At 44.6% G+C, this 24,609-nt stretch overlaps 1 long non-coding RNA gene across 1 annotated transcript in view; it reads right to left on the reverse strand.

Moving 5' to 3' along the window:
* Positions 1-780: 780 nt before the first annotated feature.
* Positions 781-24,609, reverse strand: part of LOC125133572 (uncharacterized) — a 38,896-nt gene continuing 15,067 nt past the window's right edge. Inside the window, exon 2 of the long non-coding RNA XR_007136471.1 lies at positions 781-2,021. This is a non-coding gene — a long non-coding RNA (uncharacterized LOC125133572). The remainder of the gene's footprint in view (positions 2,022-24,609) is intronic.

Genomic DNA, 24,609 nt, shown 5'->3' on the forward strand with positions numbered 1-24,609 from the left:
ATGAAGGAGGAGGGGAAGGTCAAGGGAGGGGTAGGCGGTTGTCCCAGGACAGAAGGCAGTTAATCCTTGGAGGTGGTTAATCTCTGCAGGCAGTTGTTTTCTGCAGACCAGTGATTCTTGCTGCCCAACTTGAGCCTCCACATTCCAGGAAAGGGTGTGGAGATCTAGCCATGACCATGTGCATATCCACGTCTGCAGCAGGTCACCAGGGTGAATGGCCACATTCAGGGGCTGGGGGTCTGTCTCCACCCTCCTGGGAATTTATCCCTGGGCTCATGGAGTTCCTACTCCCAGGGTGGGGGAAGGGGACAGGCACTAAAGAGAGAATATTATGAATTCAGGGGAATAAACAAAGCTGAAGGGTGTGGCGGTGACCTGGGCGGTCCTTAGGACACGGTAGAGAGGAGTAGGATTATCCTGGAGGACTTCTCCCAGGAGGTGACCTGGGGCTGAGCTTTGAATGACCAGAGGGGAAATTTGAGGAAGAGGTCCTAGGCAGGAGATACAGCAAATGCCGCCTTACCGCAGTGGGACCAAACTCAGCAGTTAGGGGAACAGGGAGCTTGGGGCAAGTGGTGAGTGTGGGGGGAGAGGGCTGCAAAGGGCAGAGAAGGCAGGGCGAGAGGGGAGGCCTGGCAGACTGTGCAGCAGAGGAGATTAAGTTTTATCCGAAGTTCAGGAGGAAGACCTGGATGGTAGCCAACCCAGGGTCATGGGTCTGAAAATTATACCACATGGCGCCTTCTCTTCAAGCAAACGACATAGAATTCCGAATTGCAATTAGGTATGCAATTGAATATTTATTTAGAGTGCACAAAGAAAGCACAATAAATTGTAGATTTCAAAAAGCAGGCAATTACCCAAAAAAACATCTCAACTTATTACGCGGCACCTCAGCCCTCCTTCCTGGCTTCCTCTCTCCCCTGAGTTGTGTGGGCTGCGTTCTCTCTATTCACATCCTCCTAAGAGAATGTTTTTGTAACATCACCCTCCGTGGAGGGAATAGAAAGTTAAATCAGGCTTTCCTCCCGCAGAGCCTCCTCATCACGGTTTTCTACATGGATCGGGCTGAAGTGGTTTTCACCCTCGCAATTCATCACAGATCATGTCATGCAAATACTCAGGACTGTTGTCAAATTTGGGACGCCTCCTGTCAAGGTTCTTTTATATCTGAGCAGTAAAGATTTCAGGACATAGTAAGTTTTCCTTGCAGCTGCTAATCCTAATTAATCTTACAATTGACAATGCTCATTAATCACCTTGCTTGGGGCCCAACCGGGGCCTTAGGAGGGCTCTGGAGAGTGAGGGTCCCTGGAGCGTCAGCTTCTTTAGCTTTTGGTAAAGCTGCCTTTGTCTGGAGGGTTCTCCTAGAAGAGGGAGATGGTGAAGCAGTGGGGATGCTGCTGAGCAGAGAGCAGCAGATGCTGGAGGCAGGGGGGAGGCAGGGAAGAAGCAGGGCGCTGGTGACGGGCTTAGTGGGGACTCCAGGCACATAGGCGGTGGGGGGAGATTCTGGGATTGTTTGGGATATGCAGACCTGGGGAGGGAGAAGGGGCGCCTCAAGGATGGTCGGGATCAGTTCCGTTGCCTGATTTCTCTCTTTGCCCCATGTTCTCTGGGGGCGGAGCCTAGGCAGATCTCCCTCCTCCCAGATCACTGCCCCTCACACACACCTCAAGCCTCATCCCCCACCATGGTGAGGACAGATGAAGGAGCAGACAGAGATGTCATTCTGACTCATGACACATGATGAGGTGCCCAGCAGGTGAGCGCAGGTTGGTCCCCTAATGGGCTCCGTGGGGACTCAGGGGAAGCCAGGCCACAGTGGAGACAGAGGAGACGTCGCTCTGCTCAGGAGGCAGGGAAGATGCTGCCGGCAGCACAGGGATCAAGGCCTTCGATGGTCATACCCGGCAGTCGGCCGGCCATTGCTCCCGCCAACTGCAGATGGACAGACGCAGGCCTGAGCATTTGGAAATGCATTTGATGGCCGTGGAGAAACTCCACCTCTCACTCTGGAGCTGGGAAATAAAAGCATTTTCATTAGGCCAATCTGTTGCCTTAAAAAGGACTAAGAGCTCGGTAAATTGCCTGAGTGGAGGGTGGGTGTCACTGCATTGGGCCAGAAGTTAGGGGTCATCACTGTCCGTGAGCGGCCTCTGCCAGCTTTGAAGACACTGCTCTTCCCCCTTGGACCTCTCAGCCAGGACCACCTGGTACCTGAAGCCCACCCACCCACAAAACCCAAGCAGCCTGGACTGGGCATAGGGTATGGCGATGAAGCTGGCTCAGGACCAGGGATGGGAGGGGCCCTGGGTGAGGGAGATATCCCTGAGCGACGTGGCTAATGTTCATTTTGGTCTAAATTAGGATGGAAACTCAATGAAAACAGCAAAGGCAGGAATAAAATATTGGAGGGAAAAACTCCACCATCCACAGTAGGACTAGAACCAAGGGTTGGGCTTGGAGGATGCAGGGGGTGCAGGCAGTACTACAATTTTAAATTGGGAGGAAAGGCTGTGCCTCATTGAGAAGGTGATTGTTATGGGTTAAATTGTGCCTCTATCCCCCACCAATTCATATTCATGTTGAAACCCTAACCCGCCATCCCTCAGAATGTGACCTTTTTTAAAGATAGGGTCCTTTCAGAGATAATTAAGTTAAAATGCGGTCATTTTGATGAGCCTTACATAAATCAGGATGTGAGACAGACACACAGGAGGAGCAGGACATGTGAAGATGCAGACAGGGATGAGAGTAATGCAGCCACCAGCCAAAGAACACCAAATACTGCCAGAAAACCCCTAGAAGGGAGAGGCATGGAATAGATATCCCTCATATTGTTGCCGAAACTTGGCCTCTGTCTGCTATTGCCAAATAGAAATGTGGAGGCAGAGTTTTGGGTGAAGGAGAAGAAGATAGCTTTATTGCGTTGCCAGGCAAAGGGCGCCCCAGCAGGCTAGTGCCCTAAGACCAGGTCCCTCTTGGAAGAGATTAGGAGGTGGTTTTATAATTTGGGGAGTGGAAAATAGGGCCACAGATAAGGATCTGCATAGAGGCAAGCTTGCATTGTCTTCCAAAGCTGGTGTTTAGTGGTTCTGGTGGTCCTCTTTCTTCCTGGAATGAAGAATGCTTCATCAAGTAGTTCCTCCATTTGTGGGGTTTTAGTTCTGCAGAAAGGCTCAAAGATATTGTTATGTACACTCCTTGAGGACAGACCAGGACCCTGCCCCAAGGCTGCACTATTGTCTCTTGAGGACAGCTCCTCCCTGGTCTCTGCATCCCCTCCCTTCCCTGATTAGCAACTGCCCTTTGGAACTCAGGGAAGGTCAGGGAGGCTGAAGATTATTCCCTAAAAACAAGAAATGGAGGATGCGGAAAGGCTTGTGTGTCCAGGAGCCTCACAGAGCTCTGCTCAGTAATAATATGCCTCAGGAGGAACCAACTCTGCCAACACTTTGATCTTGGACTTCTCACCTCCAGAAGTGTGAGACAGGACATGTCTATTGTTTAAGCTGCCCAATCTGTGGTACTCTCAAGCAGCCCTAGCTAACTGATACAATGACATTGGATGAAAGACTTGAAGGAGCTGAGGAAGTTGGCCAGGCAGATACTAGGAAAGAACATTCCAGGCTAAAGGAACAACCGGGGCAACAACAGAGAGAACAGGTAGACAGTGATGAAGGATAATTGCAGAGGCAAGTCAGGAGTGCAGACCAGGAGGGCTTCAGGGACCCCTGGACACATTTGGATTCTATGCTGAGTGCATTTGGGAGACACAACAGGGCCTGGACCTCGCCGTTTTACAGGCCCATTCTGCCTACTGGGTAGAGAAGAGCACAGGTGTAGGGGGCCAGGTAGGTTATGGCAATGATGCAGGTGAGAAATGATGGAGGGGCAGTGCAGGTAGTGAGGAGAGTTAGATTCTGGATCCATGGTTGGCTGGGAGAGGAGTACAAGGAGTCAGGGATGATTGCAAAGCTTTGGTCCAACCTACTTCAGGATGGAGTGGTTCACTGGGCAGGAAAGATGAAACCTAAGGTGTACCGTCCCTGAAAGGCCCTGCAGTGACATAAAGATTGGAGAGAGGGCAGGTGAGTTTATGGACCAGGCCACAAAGAGCTGAGTTCTCTAACCCAGCGTGGAAGGGTCATGACTCGAGAAGACAGCAAGCTGACAAGCCATTGACTTTCTCCACCCTGGGTCCTTTGGCTATGACAGTCCAAGGGAAAGAAACACGAAGGGGGGAATAGGAAAGATACCTGGGCCACAGCTCACAGAGACAGATGTAAGCACCTTTGCTCAGAGCACAGGGAGAGAACTCTCCCAGGGCAAAGGGGATGATGCATTGGCTGTGAAGGTGTTTGAGATGGTGAACCCAAGTGGGATTTAAGGACCACCCAGATCACTGCCCCACCCATCTCCCCAACAAATGGGTACCCCACTGAGATAAGGCATAACCAGTAACATACAGACAGGAAGAGCCTCCTGCTAACAAGAGGAAATGTGTGCTTGAGCAAAAGATGGAAGAACTTGCCTCTGAAGAGGAATTACCCAAGATCTAGGAGCAGAATGACTAAGTACAAAACAACATTAAAAGAAAAGTGTGAGACTCCAAGAAGAATTATCCATGGAAGTCCTACAATGAGAGAAGAAAAATGAGCTGGTCTCCCTCTTAGGAGAGAAATGAAAGAAATGAAAACATTACCAAGACGAATGTTGCATAAAAACCAACTACAAAGATGATCAATCATTACTGGAGATTCTATCAGGGAAATGGAGAATCTGCTTCAGGAAATCACTCAAGTCAAAGTGGAAGAGAACAAAGCCATGATAACAGATACAACGAGGATGACAGACATGGGAGAGAGAGCAAGAAAATCTGGTATATGATAATGTCGTTGAAGAACAGAACAAACATACATACAGTTTTCAAAGAAAGATATTATATTATACTATATTAAGTTATTTTTCCTGAGGTTCCCATTGTGACTTAGTGGGTTAAGAACCCAACTAGTATGCATGAGGATTCAGGTTCAATCCCTGGCCTCACTCAGTGGGCTAAGGATCCAGCATTGCTGCAAACTGCAGTGTAGGTCTCAGATGCTGCTCGGATCTGGCATTGCTGCAGCTTTGATTTGACCCCTCGCCTGGGAACTTCCAGATGCCACAGGTGCAGTCTTAAAAAAAAAAAAAAAGAAAATGAAAGTTACATTTCCTGGGCATCCTCTTTGTGTCTAGGACCTGGGTACACAGTTTAGAGTCCCAGTTACCTTTGTGCCAGCTATAGGCAAAGAAGGCAGATGATTTAACAAAAATAAGAGAAACAGGATAAATACAAAAAAAAAAAAAAGAGGTTCTTCTAGAGGGTGGACTATGTTTTATTGAATCATGTGTAAGACACTTCATTGTTGTGTGAGTGTGTGTGTGTGTGTGTGTGTGTGTGTGCGCGCCATCAGAAGGTTGGGACTGAGGTGTTCGTGATCAGCAAATGATGGAGCCAGAATTCAAGAGCTACATGTGTCTGCTTCCTAGTTCACCCTCCTTCTCCTTGAACATGCTATGTCTCCAGTCTCAGATCACATCTGTAAGGAAAACACCAGCAATGATAAATCCTGAGTGTCTTGGCATGAGGGTTCATTATGAGGGGTCTGGTCTTCCTGGGGCTGAGGAAGAGGACATGACTGGCACCCATGGGGCGAGCACAGGTGTGCAAAGACTTTATCTAGGGATGGTTTCCATACCCAGGCAGGTGGGGCTTGGAAGAATAGTAAGCACACTCATCAGGCAAAATCACAATCTGAGGTACAGGCTTTTTGCAAGGTAATAGTGGAACACCCATCAAACCATGGGCTGGGGGCCAGGATATTCTACGAAATCAGGACCATAGGACAGCGGGAGAGGCCAGCAGTAGAGAGGGGACAAGCTCCAGAGAAAAAGGGGAAAGAGGTTTCCTGAAGAAAGACCATCTGAAGACCATTCTGTGCTGCTCAGAGGAGAGATGTAGGCTTCTACCTCTGCTTTAAGGTGGCCAGAGGGGTTTGGCCACCCTGCTCATGCCATCTATTGTAGCTAGAGACACAGGGTATATGATGTAGGAATGACTGCCTTGGAGTTTTAACACCTAATAATTCTTTGAGTTCACCATTGGGTCCCTTAGTGTTTATCCTAATCTCTCATGAGCTTTTTTTGTGGCATTAAGTTACACCTCATTCCTTGCGCTGGCTTTGCCTGATGCTCAAGCCTCCTCTCGTGGAGTCTGCATCCTGGATTTCTGCTCATTACTAGGCTGAGAAGGAGGAGTTGAGGAAAGTACTTTGAAGGTCGCCTTCAGAGTAGACTCGGGGAAAGAGATAGACACTGAACGGGGAGATGGAGAGGTGAGGGCTGGATGAGTAGGGGCACAGAAGCCAGGGAAGGGGGTTAAAAGGATGCCTTGAGTTGTGCAAGACTGTGGTGATGAGAGGATTTGGTGATGAGAATGGAACTGAGAAGGCAGTGTGGGCAGCGCTGTGGGCTCAGAAGGCAATTTGTAAGAGGTTCAGAGGCAGTGGAGGATGAATAAGTACAACTTTCCCGCAGCCACAGCCCCAGCAGTCCTGCATCAGCCTTCCACCACCAACCCACCCCCACCTGCGTGTCTCAGACCACCTGCTCCAGGGGGAAATGCATGACCCCTCCCTTTGCCTTTCTAGCATACCCTTCTTTGCCCCTGTGCATTGGGCTTTCATTCTGGAACACTCAAACCCTGTATTATAATCCAGAATCTTAGTATTGGAAGAGAGCCTAGAAATCACTCAGTGGTCAACTCTTTCACCACCTTTAAAGAAACTGAGGCCAGAGAAGAACATGACATGTACAAGATAGCATGGCAAGAAAACGATGTCTGTCATCTATCTTATAATACTGCTGTATGACCAACCAACCCAAACTCTGAGGCTTAAACAACATTTATTTTGACCGATGTTTGTGGTTTGGCAGCTATGGTTTTGCCAGTCTTGGTTGGGCTGGGCTAGACTTGGCTCCAGACCTGGGGTTTGACTTATGCCCACTCCGTGAGTTTCTCATTCCTCTGCTATCAGTGGGATAGACTGGGCATCATCTTTTCATGTGGTCAGCAGAAGCACAGGAGGCCAAGCTCAGCCATACACATCGAAAACCTTTGCCTGCATCACCTCTGCCAACAGCCCATTGAACAAAACAAGACCCATGGCTCAGCCCAAGGTCAAGGGGCTGTTACACAATGTTATAAACTATGTTAAGACACAAAGAACTTCTAAAACAACCAGATGAATGTGCTCACTACCCAGAGAGCCGTCCACAAAGAAGATTAAAATAGCCAGTAAACCGATGAGACGATGTTTAATTTCTCCACCGATCAAAGAAATGCATATTCGAAGAGAGGTTTGTTTTCCACTCACCAGGTAGGTAAAGATTAAGCAAATTGACAAACTCACTTAGCTCATTGGAAAATGGGCACCCTCAGGCAACTGTGATGGCAGCACTAATTGAGTCAACCTTTTCAGGAAGGCAGTTGGGCAATAGGTGTCAAAATGCAAAATGAGCATGCCTTTTATCCTGATAATCTTCACTCCTAAGGAGTGTACTGATGGAGGCGGTCACATAAACTCACAAAAAAAGAGGTGGCCTGCCGTGGTTCATCGGAGCATGGTTTGTTTTGTAAGACCAGATAGCCGTAGAGAGCATATTGATTGGTGAAGCTAGGGTAAATCTATAAAATGGAATATAATGCATTGATACAAAATGATGTAAGTATGGCACTGCTAAAGTGAAAAGACATCCACAATACTTTGTAGAGGAAAAACAATCATGGGCACAGACACAGAAGCTCCATTTATTGGTATCAAGACATATAAAAAGGCTATTGATCAAAGTGTTAGCAATGGTTCTACTTCAGGGGTACAATTTGGAGAAATTTCTACTTCTTTGTACTTTCCCCCAATGTTTGAAATATTTATGATAAAACACATGCTGTTTTATAAAAGCAAAATTTTAAGAGAAATGAGGGCAGTTTAAACATTGTTGCTCTGAAAAAGACTAGGGGAACAATTACAGTAGTAAGTCACACTAAATTTTGAACAGAAAAAAAAAACCCTTTGCAATAATTTTCTTTTCTAACTTCTGGTAATTTAACTAGAATAATTTTAAAATGTAATTCAATTAGCCCTGCTTTGGGATTCAATGGAAGTTTTAGTTTTATCCTACATTTTGAAAGTACTTGTGTTAATGCTTTTTTTTTTTTTTTTCCCCTTTGGCTACACCCATGGCATAGGGAAGTTCCTGAGCCAGGGAACGAACCCGAGATTCAGCAGCAACCCCAGCTGCTGTAGAGACAACATTAGTTCCTTAACCAGCTGCACCACGGTGGGAATTCCCAAAGTAGTTGATTTTTTGTGTGTGTGGCCACACCCACAGCATATGGAAGTTCCTGGGCCAGGGATCGAACCTGTGTCACAGCAGCGACAACACTGGATCATTAACCCGCCGCACCATGAGGGAGCTCCTGTTAATGCTCTTTACAATGGAGGAAGGAGGGCATTGTCTGCCAATTACTTATAGGTCAGAAATTGTCACATCTATGTTCTAAGCACAGTCACAGATATACAGAAGCACAACTCCAAATGCAGGCCTACTCCAGGACAAGATAACATTCATTGGATCTTTACCAGGTTCTAAGGGCATCACATTCTTGGTTTCATTCACTCTTCACACCTACTCTGTAATGGAGGTATATTTATTTATGAGGAAACTGAGAATTGCACCATTTAAGGGACTTAACTAGGATCCTGCAGTTTGTAAGTGACTAAGCTCCAGCAGGAATCACACTTCACCCCAATGTTCCAATAAATGATGGAAGGTACCAAGAAATAAATCTAGGAAACTATGTGCAAGACCTTTAAGGAGAAAATTATAGAACTTTATTGAAGGACATAAAAGAAAAATCTGAATAAAGGGAGAGATGTAACAGGCTTGCAGATGGGAGAGGACCAATAGTCTAAAGATGTCAATTATCCCCCAAGCTAGGCTACGAATGCAATGTAATTACTATTATTAAAATCCCAACAGGCTTCAGGTGAAACAGACAGGCTGATTCAAACTCATGTGGGAAATCATTTTGAAGAACAAGGGCAACTCACCCTCCCGACACCTAGATTTATGATAAAGCTCTTGTGTTTCAGACCATGGGGTATTGGTGTCATGTAAGGCAAAGAGGCCAGTAGGGGGCCCAGAAACAGACTGGGGAGTGTGTGGCAACTCCACACACAAGAGATATTGCAAATAAGGAAAGATAAGATGACACCGATAAACAGTGCTAGGAAAGTGCCTGTATGTAGGGGGAGATGTTTATGTCTTAAGAAAAAGGCAATTATACAAAGTAAAACTTGACTATGAAAACTACAAAAAAGAAAACAAAAACAATTAGAAAAAAGTTAAGAAAGTATCTTTATGACCTCGAGGGCGAAAGAATTTCTTAAACCAAAGGTGCAAAAGCCCAAACTGTAATAGAAGACATTGATAAAATTGAATGCTGGAGTTCCCGTTGTGGCTCAGCTGTAATGAACCTGACTGGTATCCATGAGGATGCAGGTTCAATCCCTGGCTCTACTCAGTGGGTCAAGGATCTGGCGTTGCCGTGAGCTGTCCTGTAGGTCACAAATGTGGCTCAGATCCCAGCGTTGCTGTGGCTATGGCTGTGAGGTAGGCCAGAAGCTGAGGCTCCAATTTGACCCCTAGCCTGGAAACTTTCACAGGCTTCAAGTGTGGCCAAAAAAGGCAAAAAAAAGCAATAAAAAATAAAATAAAAACTTGTCTATGGTAAAAGACAACTTAGTCAAAGTTGAAAAAAAAAAAGGACACAGCCTGGAAGAAGATATTTACCATGCACATCATCAATTAAGAATCATCATCCAGAATATATAAAAATTTCCTACAAATGATAAGATGACAAACTACCCAATAGACAAATGTATACAGAGAAAACCATAATGCATGACCAATAATTAAGAGTGGTGCCCACCCTCGCTAGAAACCAGAGAGATATAAATTAATATAATAGGAATTTGTCATCTCATACTCTCATGCATGGCAGGTGGAAGGGCAAATTGCTGCCAACACTGTGAGACGAGGCAACATCCTCCAAAACCGAAGAAGACACAGACACCCCCCAAGACTCAGCAATTCCGCATCTAGGAATGTGCACAAGGAGACACAGGAGCTGTGTAAATTGCAGTGTAATCAGAAAAGGGAAAACTACAGAGCAGTTACCATTAATGAGTTGTCTGCAGATATCAACCTGCATGAATCTCCTAGACATCCTGGTGAGGAGAAGAGAGGTCTGTGGCAAGAAGACGTGCATGTGTCTGTATAGAACAGTGGCAGTGGGGGTTGGTTCAAGCCCCGGCCTGAGCACTTCTGGCCATGGGTCTTTGTCTAAGTCATCTTAACCTCTCTGTTCCTCGGGTCCTTGCTGGGGATAACAAGGCCTGGGTTGTGGTGAACGTATTACCGCATGGAAACACCAGGCAAATTCTAGCTACTTTGGAGACATAACATATACGATACCTTAGAAGCTGTGGTCACCTCTGTAAATGGAGGGTGGGGAATGGGATTGGGTTCAAGGTTCAAGTGCACTTGAAAGATTTTATTTCTTTAAAAAAAAAAAGAAGGATACTCCCTACAAATAAAAGTCCAGGACCAGATGGCTTCACAGGTGAATTTTATCAAACATATAAAGACGAACTGGTGCCCATCCTCCTTAAACTTTTTCAAAAGGTTGAAGAAGAAGGAATACTCCCAAAGACATTCTATGATGCCACCATCACCCTCATTCCAAAACCAGACAGAGATACCACCAAAAAAGAAAACTATCGCCCAATATCATTGATGAATATAGATGCAAAAATTCTCAACAAAATCTTAGCCAACCGAATCCAACAACATATCAAAAAAGTTATACACCATGACCAGGTTGGGTTCATCCCAGGCTCACAAGGATGGTTCAACATACGCAAATCAATCAGCATCATACACCACATTAACAAAAAAAAAAAAAGTCAAAAATCATATGATCATCTCAATAGACGCAGAAAAAGCATTTGACAAAGTCAAACATCCATTCATGATCAAGACCCTCGCCAAAGTGGGTATAGAGGGAACATTCCTGAATATGATCAAAGCCATTTATGATAAACCCACAGCAAATATAATCCTCAATGGGGAAAAACTGAAAGCCTTCTCACTCAAATCTGGAACAAGACAGGGATGCCCACTCTCACCACTGCTCTTCAACATAGTTTTGGAAGTCCTAGCCACAGCAATTAGACAAACAAAAGAAGTAAAAGGCATCCATATAGGAAGAGAAGAGATCAAACTGTCACTGTATGCAGATGACATGATACTATACATAGAAAACCCTAAGGACTCAACCCCAAAACTACTTGAACTGATTAATAAATTCAGCAAAGTAGCAGGATATAAGATTAACATTCAGAAGTCAGTTGCATTTCTGTATACCAGCAATGAAATATTAGAAAAGGAATACAAAGATATAATACCTTTTAAAATTGCACCTCACAAAATCAAATACCTTGGAATACACCTGACCAAGGAGGTAAAGGACCTATATGCCGAGAACTATAAAACTTTCATCAAAGAAATCAAAGAAGATGTAAAGAAATGGAAAGCTATTCCATGTTCCTGGATTGGGAAAATCAATATGGTAAAAATGGCCATACTACCCAAAGCAATCTACAGATTCAATGCAATCCCTATCAAATTACCCAGGACATTTTTCACAGAACTAGAACAAACAATCCAAACATTTATATGGAATAACAAAAGACCCAGAATCGCCAAAGCAATCCTGCGAAACAAAAACCAAGCAGGAGGCATAACTCTCCCAGACTTCAAGAAATACTACAAAGCCACAGTCATCAAAACAGTGTGGTACTGGTATCAAAACAGACAGACAGACCAATGGAACAGAATAGAGAATCCGGAAATAAACCCTGACACCTATGGTCAATTAATCTTTGACAAGGGAGGCAAGGACATCAAATGGGAAAAAGAAAGTCTATTCAGCAAGCATTGCTGGGAAACCTGGACAGCTGCATGCAAAGCAATGAAACTAGAACACGCCCTCACACAATGCACAAAAATAAACTCCAAATGGCTGAAAGACTTAAATATACGACAGGACACCATCAAACTCCTAGAAGAAAACATAGGCAAAACACTCTCTGACATCAACATCATGAATATTTTCTCAGGTCAGTCTCCCAAAGCAATCGAAATTAGAGCAAAAATAAACCCATGGGACCTCATCAAACTGAAAAGCTTTTGCACAGCAAAGGAAACCAAAAAGAAAACAAAAAGACAACTTACAGAATGGGAGAAAATAGTTTCAAATGATGCAACCGACAAGGGCTTAATCTCTAGAATATATAAACAACTTATACAACCCAGCAGCAAAAAAGTCAATCAATCAATGCAAAAATGGGCAAAAGACCTGAATAGACATTTCTCCAAAGAAGATATACAGATGGCCAACAAACACATGAAAAAATGCTCAACATCGCTGGTTATAAGAGAAATGCAAATCAAAACTACCATGAGATATCACCTCACACCAGTCAGAATGGCCATCATTAATAAATCCACAAATAACAAGTGCTGGAGGGGGTGTGGAGAAAAGGGAACCCTCCTACACTGTTGGTGGGAATGTAAACTGGTACAGCCACTATGGAGAACAGTTTGGAGATACCTTAGAAATCTATACATAGAACTTCCATATGACCCCGCAATCCCACTCTTGGGCATCTATCCGGACAAAACTCTACTTAAAAGAGACACGTGCACCCGCATGTTCATTGCAGCACTATTCACAATAGCCAAGACATGGAAACAACCCAAATGTCCATCGACAGAGGATTGGATTCGAAAGATGTGGTATATATACACAATGGAATACTACTCAGCCATAAAAAAGAATGACATAATGCCATTTGCAGCAACATGGATGGAACTAGAGAACCTCATACTGAGTGAAATGAGCCAGAAAGACAAAGACAAATACCATATGATATCACTTATAACTGGAATCTAATATCCAGCACAAATGAACATCTCCTCAGAAAAGAAAATCATGGACTTGGAGAAGAGACTTGTGGCTGCCTGATGGGAGGGGTAGGGGGAGGGAGTGGGAGGGATCGGGAGCTTGGGCTTATCAGACACAACTTAGAATAGATTTACAAGGAGATCCTGCTGAATAGCATTGAGAACTTTGTCTAGATACTCGTGTTGCAACAGAAGAAAGGGTGGGGGAAAAATGTAATTGTAATGTATACATGTAAGGATAACCTGACCCCCTTGCTGTACAGTGGGAAAAAAAATAATAATAAATAATTAAAAAAAAAAACTAATCAGAAATGGTGTACACGGTGTTCTGACATAAGAAGACATCCAAACCATTTCTAAGTGAAAAAGCTACTTATTATTTATTTTTTAAAATTTAGTGTGGTACAGAAAAAAAAAAAAAAGAAAGATAAATGGAAGATGGCGGAGGAGAAGGACTGGAGCTCACCTTCTCCCATAAAAACAACAAACTTAAAACCAACTGCTGAACAACCTTCAACCAAATACACTGCAGACTATCAAAAAAGATATCCTGCTCCAGAAGACAAAGAGGAGGCCACATGAAGATGGTAGGAGGGGCGATTAGGTGGTATAAGCAAGCCCATACCTGCCGGGTGGGCAGCCCACAGACGGGAAAGTAACTGTGTCACAGAGAGAGATAGTATGCCAGAGCATCCTTTGAGACAATGTAAGAATTTTGTAATCATCACTGTGGTGATTATATGAATCTGGACCTGTGATGAAACTGCACAGAACCTCTCGTGCCACACATGCACAACACAAATGAGTACAGATAAAAACTGGTGAAATCAGAGGAAGGTCTGTTAATAATATCGTGTCAATCCTGCTGTGTAGCACTGGGCGCTATGTCTGGTCACTTATGATGGAGCATGATAATGTGAGAAAAAAGAATGTATACTTGTATGTGTAACTGGGTTGCCATGCTATGCAGTAGAACATTGATGGAACACTGTAAACTAGCTATAATGAAAAAAATAAAAGTCATTATATAAAAAAAGAACTATGAAAAAAATAATAATATCATGTCAATATTTTGGGGTTCTGTTTTCATTTATGGTTTTGATGTTGCATTATAGTGATGTAAGCTGTTACTGTTGGGGGGAGCTAGGTAGAGGGCACCCAGGAAGTTCAGCCTGAAGAATGCATATTAGGAAGCACTCCTAGGACCACAGCTGTGGAAGCCAGGGAAGGAAGAAAGACTAGGGGGGGAGTTGGGGTCTGACACCATCGAGAGGAAACCTCAGCTGACCCCAGGGAGCTCCGGAGGGAAATGGCCCGTGAGAGCAGTCATCTCGGGCACTGAGCGCTGGCCTTCTGTGCTGCCCCCGCTAGTCCTGGGTGTGTAGCAGGGAGGGTGGGGCTTACTCTGTGAGAGTCCGATCTTGGAGGGGTGCAGGTAGGGGCACTGTGATGCACCACCCTGGTCCCCCATCCCTGGGAGAACTTGTCATCCCAGCTTCCTAATACCTGCCCTTCATGCTGCACTTCCTCCTAGTCTGTTCCCAAGGCACCTGCAGGAGGAGGGGCCCCAGCACCCCAGAGTGGAGGCCCAAGCGTTCCCTGGGAGGATGTGAAGAGGCCAGGACTCCCAGCCCACCACCCCCACCCTACCACCCCACCCTCCTCCAACCCAACCCCACACCCCACCAGTGCCCTCCTGGGCAGGAATTCTGTGGACTGGGAAAGCCCATGGTGAGAAACTGGGAATCTGCAGCCCTGGGAGACAGCAGCCCAGGTGGGGAGTCGGCCCAGGCCAGGCCCACAGCTTGTCTCTTGCTTTTAGCCCAGGTGCCTCTGTGACAAAACCAATTACATAAAGCGTTCTCACATCCCACCTGCTCTGCACTGCAGAATGTTGTCCACGGGATGAATCTAGTTTTCTCTCTCTTTTTTTTTTTTTTTGCTATTTCTTGGGCCGCTCCCGCAGCATATGGAGGTTCCCAAGCTAGGGGTCGAGTCGGAGCTGTAGCCACCGGCCTACACCAGAGCCACAGCAACGCGGGATCCGAGCCGCGTCTGCAACCTACACCACAGCTCATGGCAACACAGGATCGTTAACCCACTGAGCAAGGGCAGGGACCGAACCCACAACCTCGTGGTTCCTAGTCGGATTCGTTAACCACTGTGCCATGACGGGAACTCCTAGTTTTCTCTTTCCATGTCCCTAACTCCTTTCTCCAAAAGGGAGAACCCTGGCGCTCATCATCATGCCCCTGTTTGAAACCAGTCGTCATTTGCAGCCTGAGCCGCCTGCCTCCACACTTCCTGACAAGAGCACCCACCTCACCCTCAGCCTCCCTCTGTGGCTGCCCCCTATCCCGCTGGGGTAATTTGTTCCCAGCTTGAGGGAGCACTTAATGACTATTTATTGGATGAATGAATAAATAAATGAATGAATAAATGTTAGTTATCCTCAACCCCAGCATAGTGCCCGTGGCAGTTTATAATACTTCTGTTATTATTAAATGAACAAATAGAGTGTGAAGAACAGGAGACCCCAGGAACTCGTAATTTACCACGAATCAAGTATGAAGTTTATCTTACATGCATCTGCCAATGGTTTTTCCTGAACCATTTGAAAGTGTCAGCAAGATTAGGAATGGCATGTCTATTCTACTAATATTCAAAAATTAATAAATTCGCTGCCCCAGAGTTGACTTTAGTGATGATATAAAACTAGGAGGAAAAGACTCTTGTGGGGTCCTAGAGGTAAGAGAAGAAGGTCAAGGTCAAAAGTGGACCTCCTGGCTCTGCCACTCCGAAGGTGCTCTCATAGGGCAGGTGGCCATAGTAATAACAATGCCATGGTAACCAAGGCAAAGGAAGTGAGGGGAGGAGGTGAGGTGAGATGAGGGAGGGGAGGGGGGGGAGGGGAGGGGGGGAGGTATGAAGTGAGGTGAAGTAAAGAAAGAAGGTGAGGTGAGATAGGTAAGGGAGGTGAGGTGAGGGGAAGTGAGGGAGGTGAGGCAGCTATGAGCCTCACTGCCCATCATGGGAGGCAGATGTGAGGAGGACACAAGGATCGAGCCCCCACCACGATCCATCCTCAGAGCAGGGGCATGCCTGGGGACACTTCCCCACAGGAACCAGGGCATCGGCCCCCTTTATCACCTCAACCGGGTTCCATTTTCAAGACCTGGAGGAGGCACATACTGTAAATATTCTTAGATTTACTCTCCATCCTACAGTTTCCACTGAATATCATATACCTTTTACTCTTACATATTTTTTTCACCTAAAATGTCAAGTAGCTCTTTTCTAGAAGTGCTGAACAGAGATAAAGGGGATTAAATGTTGACTTTATCCCATTTAAAGGGAACCTGCAGCGAATGGGAGTAAAGAGACCCACTTGGCAGCCACACCCCATCCCCCTTTTCCCTCCAGGTTTCTGCCCTCTGCCCCCCAATCCGCACCTTCTCAAAGGCACCCAGGGGGCTCCAGACTCTGGGAAGATTCATGTGTCCACAGGGGTCCTTGCCAAGGCCTGCCTTCCAGAAATTCGGTTCCCACATTCGCCTGGTGTGTGGCAAATTGTCAGTTAAAAGGTTTTGCTTGTCTGGAAAAATAAAGAAAATGAAAGCCCTGAAGGCTTGATCTGCAATATTAGCTGAAGCTGCCTTGTGGCAACATCGAAGAAAGCCTCTGTGCTTCCCAGGCCAGGGGCTTTTTGGTGCCACCTGAGAGGACACCGGGCTCTGAACAGGCCAGCAGGGGTCAGTTAAAAGCAGAGAGAGTGGATGAGTTGGCTTCTGATGCAGAGCAGCCCCAACCCTTACATAATCAAAGGTAAACCTCATCCTAGAGGCGCCAGTCAGGGCTGGGGAGGGATGGGGCCTCTGGGGATCTTTGTTACTTGGGCTTAGGCTTCTGTAGGTTTTATAGGTCAAAAATAATCAAATATCAATTATTTTGTTTGTTTGTGTGTTTGTTTACAGGTCAGAAATTGTCAAATATCAATTTTTTTTTCCCCTGTCTTTTTAGGGCTACACCCAAAGCACCTGGAGGTTCCCAGGCTAGGAGTCGAATCGGAGCTGTAGCCTCCAGCCCATGCCACAGCCACAACAACAGGGGATCCAAGCGGTGTCTGAGACCTACACAGCTCAAGGCAACGCCAAATCCTTAACCCACTGAGCAAGGCCAGGGATTGAACCCGTGTCCTCTTGGATACTAGCTGGGGTAGTTAACTGCTGAGCCACGACAGAAACTCCTAAATATCAATTATTTCATCTTTTAGGCCCTAATGAATACTTTGTTTTAACTCCTAGGAACCCTGTGTGATAGCCATGATCCCTATTTTATGGAAAACAGACGTTCAGAGAAGATAAGTAATTTGCCCAAAGTCACACAGGAAGTGGCAGAATCAGAATTTGAATATGAAGATTCAGATGCTTAATCTAGGCCCTTTCTCCTGTGCCCATTTTCTCTCCTCCTGTCTTAAATCCACTCTGTACCCTGTTCCCCCATCTAGCCATGCTTATTCTTACCTGCTTCCTCTGCTCAGATGACACCTTCCTCCTGAACTCCTGTGCTCCTGCTCTCATTTATTTAATAGGTATATATTGACAAACAATGTGTCAGGTTTGTGTTAAAGCTGAAAATAATTTTGGAGTTCCCTGGTGGCTCAGTTCACCAGATCCTTGACCCGCTGAGCAAGGCCAGGGATCGAACCCATAACCTCATGGTTCCTAGCTGGATTGGTTTCTTCTGCACCATGACGGGAACTCCTCTTTTGCTGCACATTTAAAGAAAATTTCATGAAGTCCAATTTGTCCATTTTTTTCTTTTGTTGCCTGTGCCTTTGATGTAATAGCCAAGAAATCATTGCCAAATCCAATGTCATGACACTTTTGACTCATGTTTTCTTCTTAGTTATATAGTTTTAGGTTTTACACTTAGGTTTTTGATCCATTTCGAGTTAATTTTTGTATATGGCATTAGGTAAGGGCCCAACTTCATTCTTTTTTTTACATGTGGATGTCCAGTTTCCCTGATATAATTTGTTGAAAGGGCTGTTCTTTCCCCATTGAATAATCTTAGCATCCTGGTCCAAAATTACTTGACCATATACACAAGGGTTTATTTCTGGCTCTCTTTGGTTCTTTTTATCTACATGTCTGTCTTTATGCCAGTACCAAACTGTTTTGATTACTGTAACTTTGTTGTAAATTTTGAAACCAGGAAGTGGGTGTCCTCCAGCTTTGTTATTCTTTTTCAAAATTGTTTTGGCTCTTCAGAGTTCCTTGAGACTCCATATGAATTTTATAATAGGTTTTTCTATTTCTGCAAAGAAAATAGCATTGGGATTTTCATAGGAATTTTATTTGAGTCTGTAGATTGCTTTGTGTAGTATCGACATCTTAACAATATGAGAAAATGGAAAATATGAGTAGATCTGTAACTAGTAAGGGGATTGAATAAGTAATCAAAAATCTCCCAGCATCTTTAAAGGATAGAAAGAAGAAATTTAAAAATATGAACATAGAATTCTATACCCTGTGGAAATACTTGAAAATGGAAGCAATAAAGATTGTTTCAGAAAAAGAAGAGAGAATTCACCTGCCCTGCAAAGAATATTGAGTAAAGTCCTTTGGGCATAGGCAAATGATAACACATGGAAATTAGTATGTACACAAAGGAAAGACAAGTGGTAGAATGATAAACATGATTTTTTTTTTCATATTTTACTCTTTAGGGTAATTGTTTAAAGTACAAACAATAATAGTATATGTTGGGTTTGTAATACATGTAGAATTAAAATGTAAGAAAACAATACATAAAGCAGAATGGAGGAAGTGGAAATTTACTGTTATAAAGTTCTCATACTAACATAGTATTATCTACAGATAGACTGATAAAGCTGTACACTAAAAATGCTTGAGCAACCCGTAAAAATATGAAATACAACTAATAAACCAAAAACAGAGATAAAAAAACATATTAAAACATTCAGTTGGCGTTCCCATCGTGGTGCAGTGGCTAATGAATCCGACTAGGAACCATGAGGTCGCAGGTTCGATCCCTGGCCTTGCTCAGTGGGCTAAGGATCCAGTGTTGCTGTGAGCTGTGGTGTAGGTCACAGACGCAGCTCAGATCCCGCGTTGTTATGGCTCTGATGTAGGCCAGTGGCTACAGCTCTGATTCGACCCCTAGACTGGGAACCTGCATATACCACTGGAGCAGCCCTAGAAAAGGCAAAAAGACAAAAAACAAACAAACAAACAACATTTCAGTTAATTCAAGAAAAGTCAGTATAAGTAGGATAAGGACAGTTGGAACAAACAGAAACAAATATCAATATGGTGGATTTAAATCCAAATATATTTACTATTACCTTAAATGGAATGATCTAAAAATTCTAATTAAATGGCTAAGATTGTCAAAATACCATTTATCAATGCATTAAAAATAAAATGTCCCATATACCATTATAGAGTGTAATATGAAGGGATAAATTTAGCGAAATTTGTGAACATTTAAAAAAAACATTGCTGGCAGGAATTAAAGAAAGCCAAATAAATGGAGAATATCCCATGTTCATGGAACTGAAAACTCAATATTGTGAAGATGTAAATTATCCCAAAATTGACCTACAGATACAATATGATGCCAATCAAAATCTCTACTGACATCTTGTTGAGATGGACAATCTGATTATAAAAATCATATGTATCCAGAATATATAAAGAGTATTAACAATAGTCAACAATGAAATAAGTAGAAAGTCTGAACAGAAAATTCACTAAAGGAGTTCCTGTTGTTTCTCGGTGGCTTATGAACCCAACTAGTGTCCATGAGGATGCAGGTTCAATCCCTGGCCTTGCTCAGGGGGTTAAGGATCCAGCATTGCCATGAGCTGTGGTGTAGGTCGCAGATGCAGCTGCAGCTCCAATTCAACCCCTGGTCTGGGAATTTCCATATGCCGTAGTTATAGCCCTACAAAGCAAAAAAAAAAATAATAATAATAAATAAATAAATAAAAAGAAAATTCACCAAAGAAAATAAAGAAAATATATATTATGGCAAATAAATATTTGAAAAGATACTCAACATCATTGTTATTAGGGAAATGCAAATTAAAACCACAATGAGATAGCAATGCACCCACTAGAACGGCTAAAATTAAGATGCCTAAGTGTTGGCAAGAATGTTGAACCTCTGGACCTCTCATACATTGCTGGGAATGCAAAATGGTTTAACTTCAGAAATTATTTTGGCGATTTCTTAGAAGTTAAATATGCCCCTACTGCATGGCCTATTCACCCCATTTTATTACTTCCTGGTAAAAGGTATGTACCAAGAGGAAAGAATGCGAACATTCACATAAAGACTTGTGTGAGAATATTTACAGTCCCTTTATTCATCATAGCCAAAAACTAGGGAAAAAAATTTTATCAGCTCATGAATAGATAAAATGTGGAATATCCATACAATGGACTACTCCTCCAAAAAAGATATAAACGACTGACAAGAACAACATCATAGATGAATCTTAATGTCAGTGTGCCGAATTTTAAAAAGACGTGAAAGACTAAATGCTCTATGGGTTTATTTTTATGTAATTTTAGAAAAGGAAAAACCACATAGAGAAGATCAGTTGACAAAGGCTATGGATTATGGGAAAGGGTTGACTGAAAAAGGACCGGGGGGTTTGGGGGCTAATGGAAATGTAAACATCGTGGAGATAGTTAAAAAACTATATACATATGTCAAAACTTAACAAGCTGAATAGTTAAAATTGCTGAATTTTATTACATCTACATCATCTCAACAAAACTGATTTTTAAAAAGTATACTGAAATAAGTCCAGGCTTTGGAGCATGTAAAATGCAGGATGGAGAGACAGTTATATTCCAATATTCAATGCCCAGAGTGTCACTTCCCCCTGTGGAGTTGACCAGAGAGAACCTCATTGGCTTTCTTCTTTCTACTATCAACGTGCTGGGTGAATTTGGGACACGTCAGCTTTTCCTTCTTGCGTCTCAAAGACCCCATTTGGAAAGAGAGTGCAGCTGGATAGTCAGACTTGATGACCCAGACCTGCCAGGAAAACACTGTGCCACTCACTCTCCCCCTGCAAGCAGCAGACCTTCCCTCCTCTCCTTCCAGGAAATTCCCACTGCCTGGGCTCTGGGCTGTAAGGCAAAGATTAACTTTGCTTATTTTGACCATTCCCCCCGGGAAAGGCCTGATGCTCTGTAAGGCTGGTACTTGTGACCCCAGGACTCCAAGAACACTGCACACCTGTCACTTACCTGGGCAGGATGCCCCAAGACAGGAACACAGAATAAGCTTTGGCTAACTCCCTTTATGCAAATAGGTGCTAACTCACTCCAAGAGGCCAAGGGCCCTTATAACAGAGGAGTTGCACATAATTGGAAACATCTTTAACACCCTATGGATGGCTTTCCTCTTATTGCTCTGTGACAAAATGAAACAGTGAAAGATATTGACTTTTTTTGGGGGCAGGAAAGGGGAGAAGAAGGCTGGGTCTTAAAATGAAATTATGGTTATTGTTCTCCTGGTAGCATTTCTTCTGTGCTGCCATGACAGATGGCTCTCTAAGTGACAACAGATTTGTATTTCATTAGGACACTTTAGTCAAAAGATCAATGATGCTCTGGGAACCACTCTACCAGTCCATGGGGGCGGATGAGCCCGGTGAGAAGCCTGCAAAGATCCAGCTAAAATTAGGCGGCTGCTGACAGAGGTTGGATTCGCAATCATAGCACATCGATTTCCAAAGTGATGCCGAAACCAGGGAAGCTTTATTGGTCTGCTTGTTCTATCTTTATGGAGAAGGGGCTTCTCTAATAAAGCGGCTCTTCCTCTGGAGAAATGGAGCTCTTTATAGGCAAGATTAATTTGGGGCAGACTTGGAGGGAGTAGTCAGGGTGTTGTGGCTATGTGTGTTGAACAGGATGTCCATTCATCCTTAGCTTGTAGTGTAATTGCCAAGCTGCACTGTTGTTGCTGTTCTTAGTTACTCTTTGTGAAGCATTCACTTCCCCCCCAGCATCTGCGAGCCTAAGAACTGGAGATGGTTTCAGGAAGTGTCCTGGCTGAAGGATGGACAGACTCCAAAAAGCCAGAGTGGGGAGGGGGCCAGCAAATACTCCAGGCAGAGGTGTGAAGGTCCCCGGGAGATGGTGGAGCCGCAAGAAGAGGACTTGGCCTGTGCTTGAAATCCTCCCCAGTCAATGAGGTGCTCACCAATTGAAGAAAGTTTTCCCACCTTAGGCCTTGTTCTGTAACTGCTCTCATTCATTCATTCATTCATTCATTATGGGTATATCTTTAACAATTAATTTTGGGTTAAAATGGATGTAAAATTACACTTACCATATGTTATCATATCAATGAAAACACTGAAAAAACACTGCATAGTATTTATGGTAAAAGTACAAAAATGTGTATAAAAAGGTATCATACACATAATAGTGGTATATAACAGCCTTAAGAGGTGTGATTTTTCACTTCACAGAGAAGAGACTGCAGCTCAAAGAGGTTAGGCAGATGCAGCATCCGTGAGAAGTGGCAGAGCTGAGTTTCAAGCCCAAGGTCTGCCTGATACCATAGTCCCCAGGTGTCTGAGCCTATCCTTCCCCAATCAGCTCCTCCTCCTTTTGTCTCTCCTCTTCCCCCCCCCCCCCGCATCCACCTGGCTGTGCTATCTCTCCATGGCTCCTCCATCTCATCTTCCCACCTCTGTTGGGCATCTGCCAGCCCTACCCTCCCTTTGGCCTCCCAGAATCCATCCACCCATCAGGATGTGGCACCTCATCCTCCAGTTCTCTAAGCCAGGACCTGCTGGTTTTGCAGGATCATTTGCTTCAAATACAATACTTGTTGTGATAACTGCCCCATAGGCCAATTGCCTTGGGAGACCTCAACTCAGATCTGCCCTCCGAGTCTGAAATTGGGCTGTGGTTCACTGGGCAGCTCAGGATTTCCCGGCAGAAGGGGAGAGAGGAGCTGTGGTGCAATGGATAGTGCTGAGTGGTCTGTATATTAATCTTGGGACATACATCTAACCACCTCGAAGCCTCCTGTGGCAAATTAGATAATGATCACCCCCCCCAAAGATGTCTATGTCCTAATCTCTAGAAACTGTGACTATGTGACCTCACAAGGGAAAATTAAGGGTCTTGAGATGGGAAGGGTATCCTGGACTTTCCAGGTAGGTTCAATGTCAGCACAGTGGGCTTATAAGAGGGAAGCAAGAGGGTCAGAGTCAGGGAACATGAGAGAAGCGGGGAAAGGGAAGGATATACAATGGCATAAGCAGAGGACAAGGTCAGAGAAGATTTAAAGAGACTATGAGGCTGGCTTTGAAGATCAGGAAGGGGCTGTGAGCTGAGGAATGTGGGCAGCCTCTAGAAATGGAAAAAGCAAAAATGGATTCTCCTCTGCAGCCTCCAGAAAGAACCGGCTCTGCTGACTCCTTGACTCTAGCTCCGTGAGACTGACTCTGGAGTTCCTTCTTCCAGAATGGCCAGAGAATATATCTGTACTGTTTTAAACCACCAAGTGGGAGTTCCCGTCGTGGCGCAGTGGTTAACGAATTCGACTAGGAACCATGACGTTACGGGTTCGATCCCTGGCCTTGCTCAGTGGGTTAAGGATCTGGCGTTGCCGTGAGCTGTGGTGCAGGTTGCAGACGCGGCTCGGATCTCGCTTTACTGTGGCTCTGGCGTAGGCCGGTGACTACAGCTCCGATTCGACCTCTGGCCTGGGAACCTCCATATGCCATGGGAAGCAGCCCTCGAAAAGGCAAAAAGACCAAAATAAAAAAATAAAAAATAAACCACCAGGTGTGTGATCATTTGTTACAGCAGCAATAGGAACTGATACATCTCATTTTCATCTATAAAATGGGGATGATAACACACATTCCTGTAACTGTGATCTAACAGCACACGATAGTGTCAAGATGGCAGAGTGGAGTGCTGTCACCAGAACAGCTCTGGAGTATGGCTCCTAGCAGTTGTCTGAGCCCTACCTTCTAGGAGGGACTAGACCGAGGCAAGTTGTGTGACCTTCTACACTGCCATTATGAGCCCCTTCTCTGCCCTAGAGGAGGCTGAGCTGTCTCTCGCCTCTGCCCCGTGCACCTGGGGCAGCATCAGAGCCCCCTCCAGCCCCACCTCAGTTCACTATCACTCATTCTCCAGGCCTCAGCTTGAGCACTACCTCCACTGAGAAGCCATCTGGACCCTCCAAGGCACAGCCAGTTGGCTCTCTGTGTTCTGAAAACAGTCATCTGGGGCATCCTCTCATAGCTCTTACCAGCTGAAAAAATGCATCAATAAAGACTTTCCCTGCTCTGGGCTAGGCTCTCTGATGGTGTGGTGAAGCAGGACTGAACCTCAGGGAACTCTCACTCTGGTCACTGTACTCACTTCCCCTAAAGTCCACTTTCTCTCTAGCCTTTGT

Source organism: Phacochoerus africanus, chromosome 8 (assembly GCF_016906955.1).
Source record: "Phacochoerus africanus isolate WHEZ1 chromosome 8, ROS_Pafr_v1, whole genome shotgun sequence".
Taxonomy (NCBI): domain Eukaryota; kingdom Metazoa; phylum Chordata; class Mammalia; order Artiodactyla; family Suidae; genus Phacochoerus; species Phacochoerus africanus.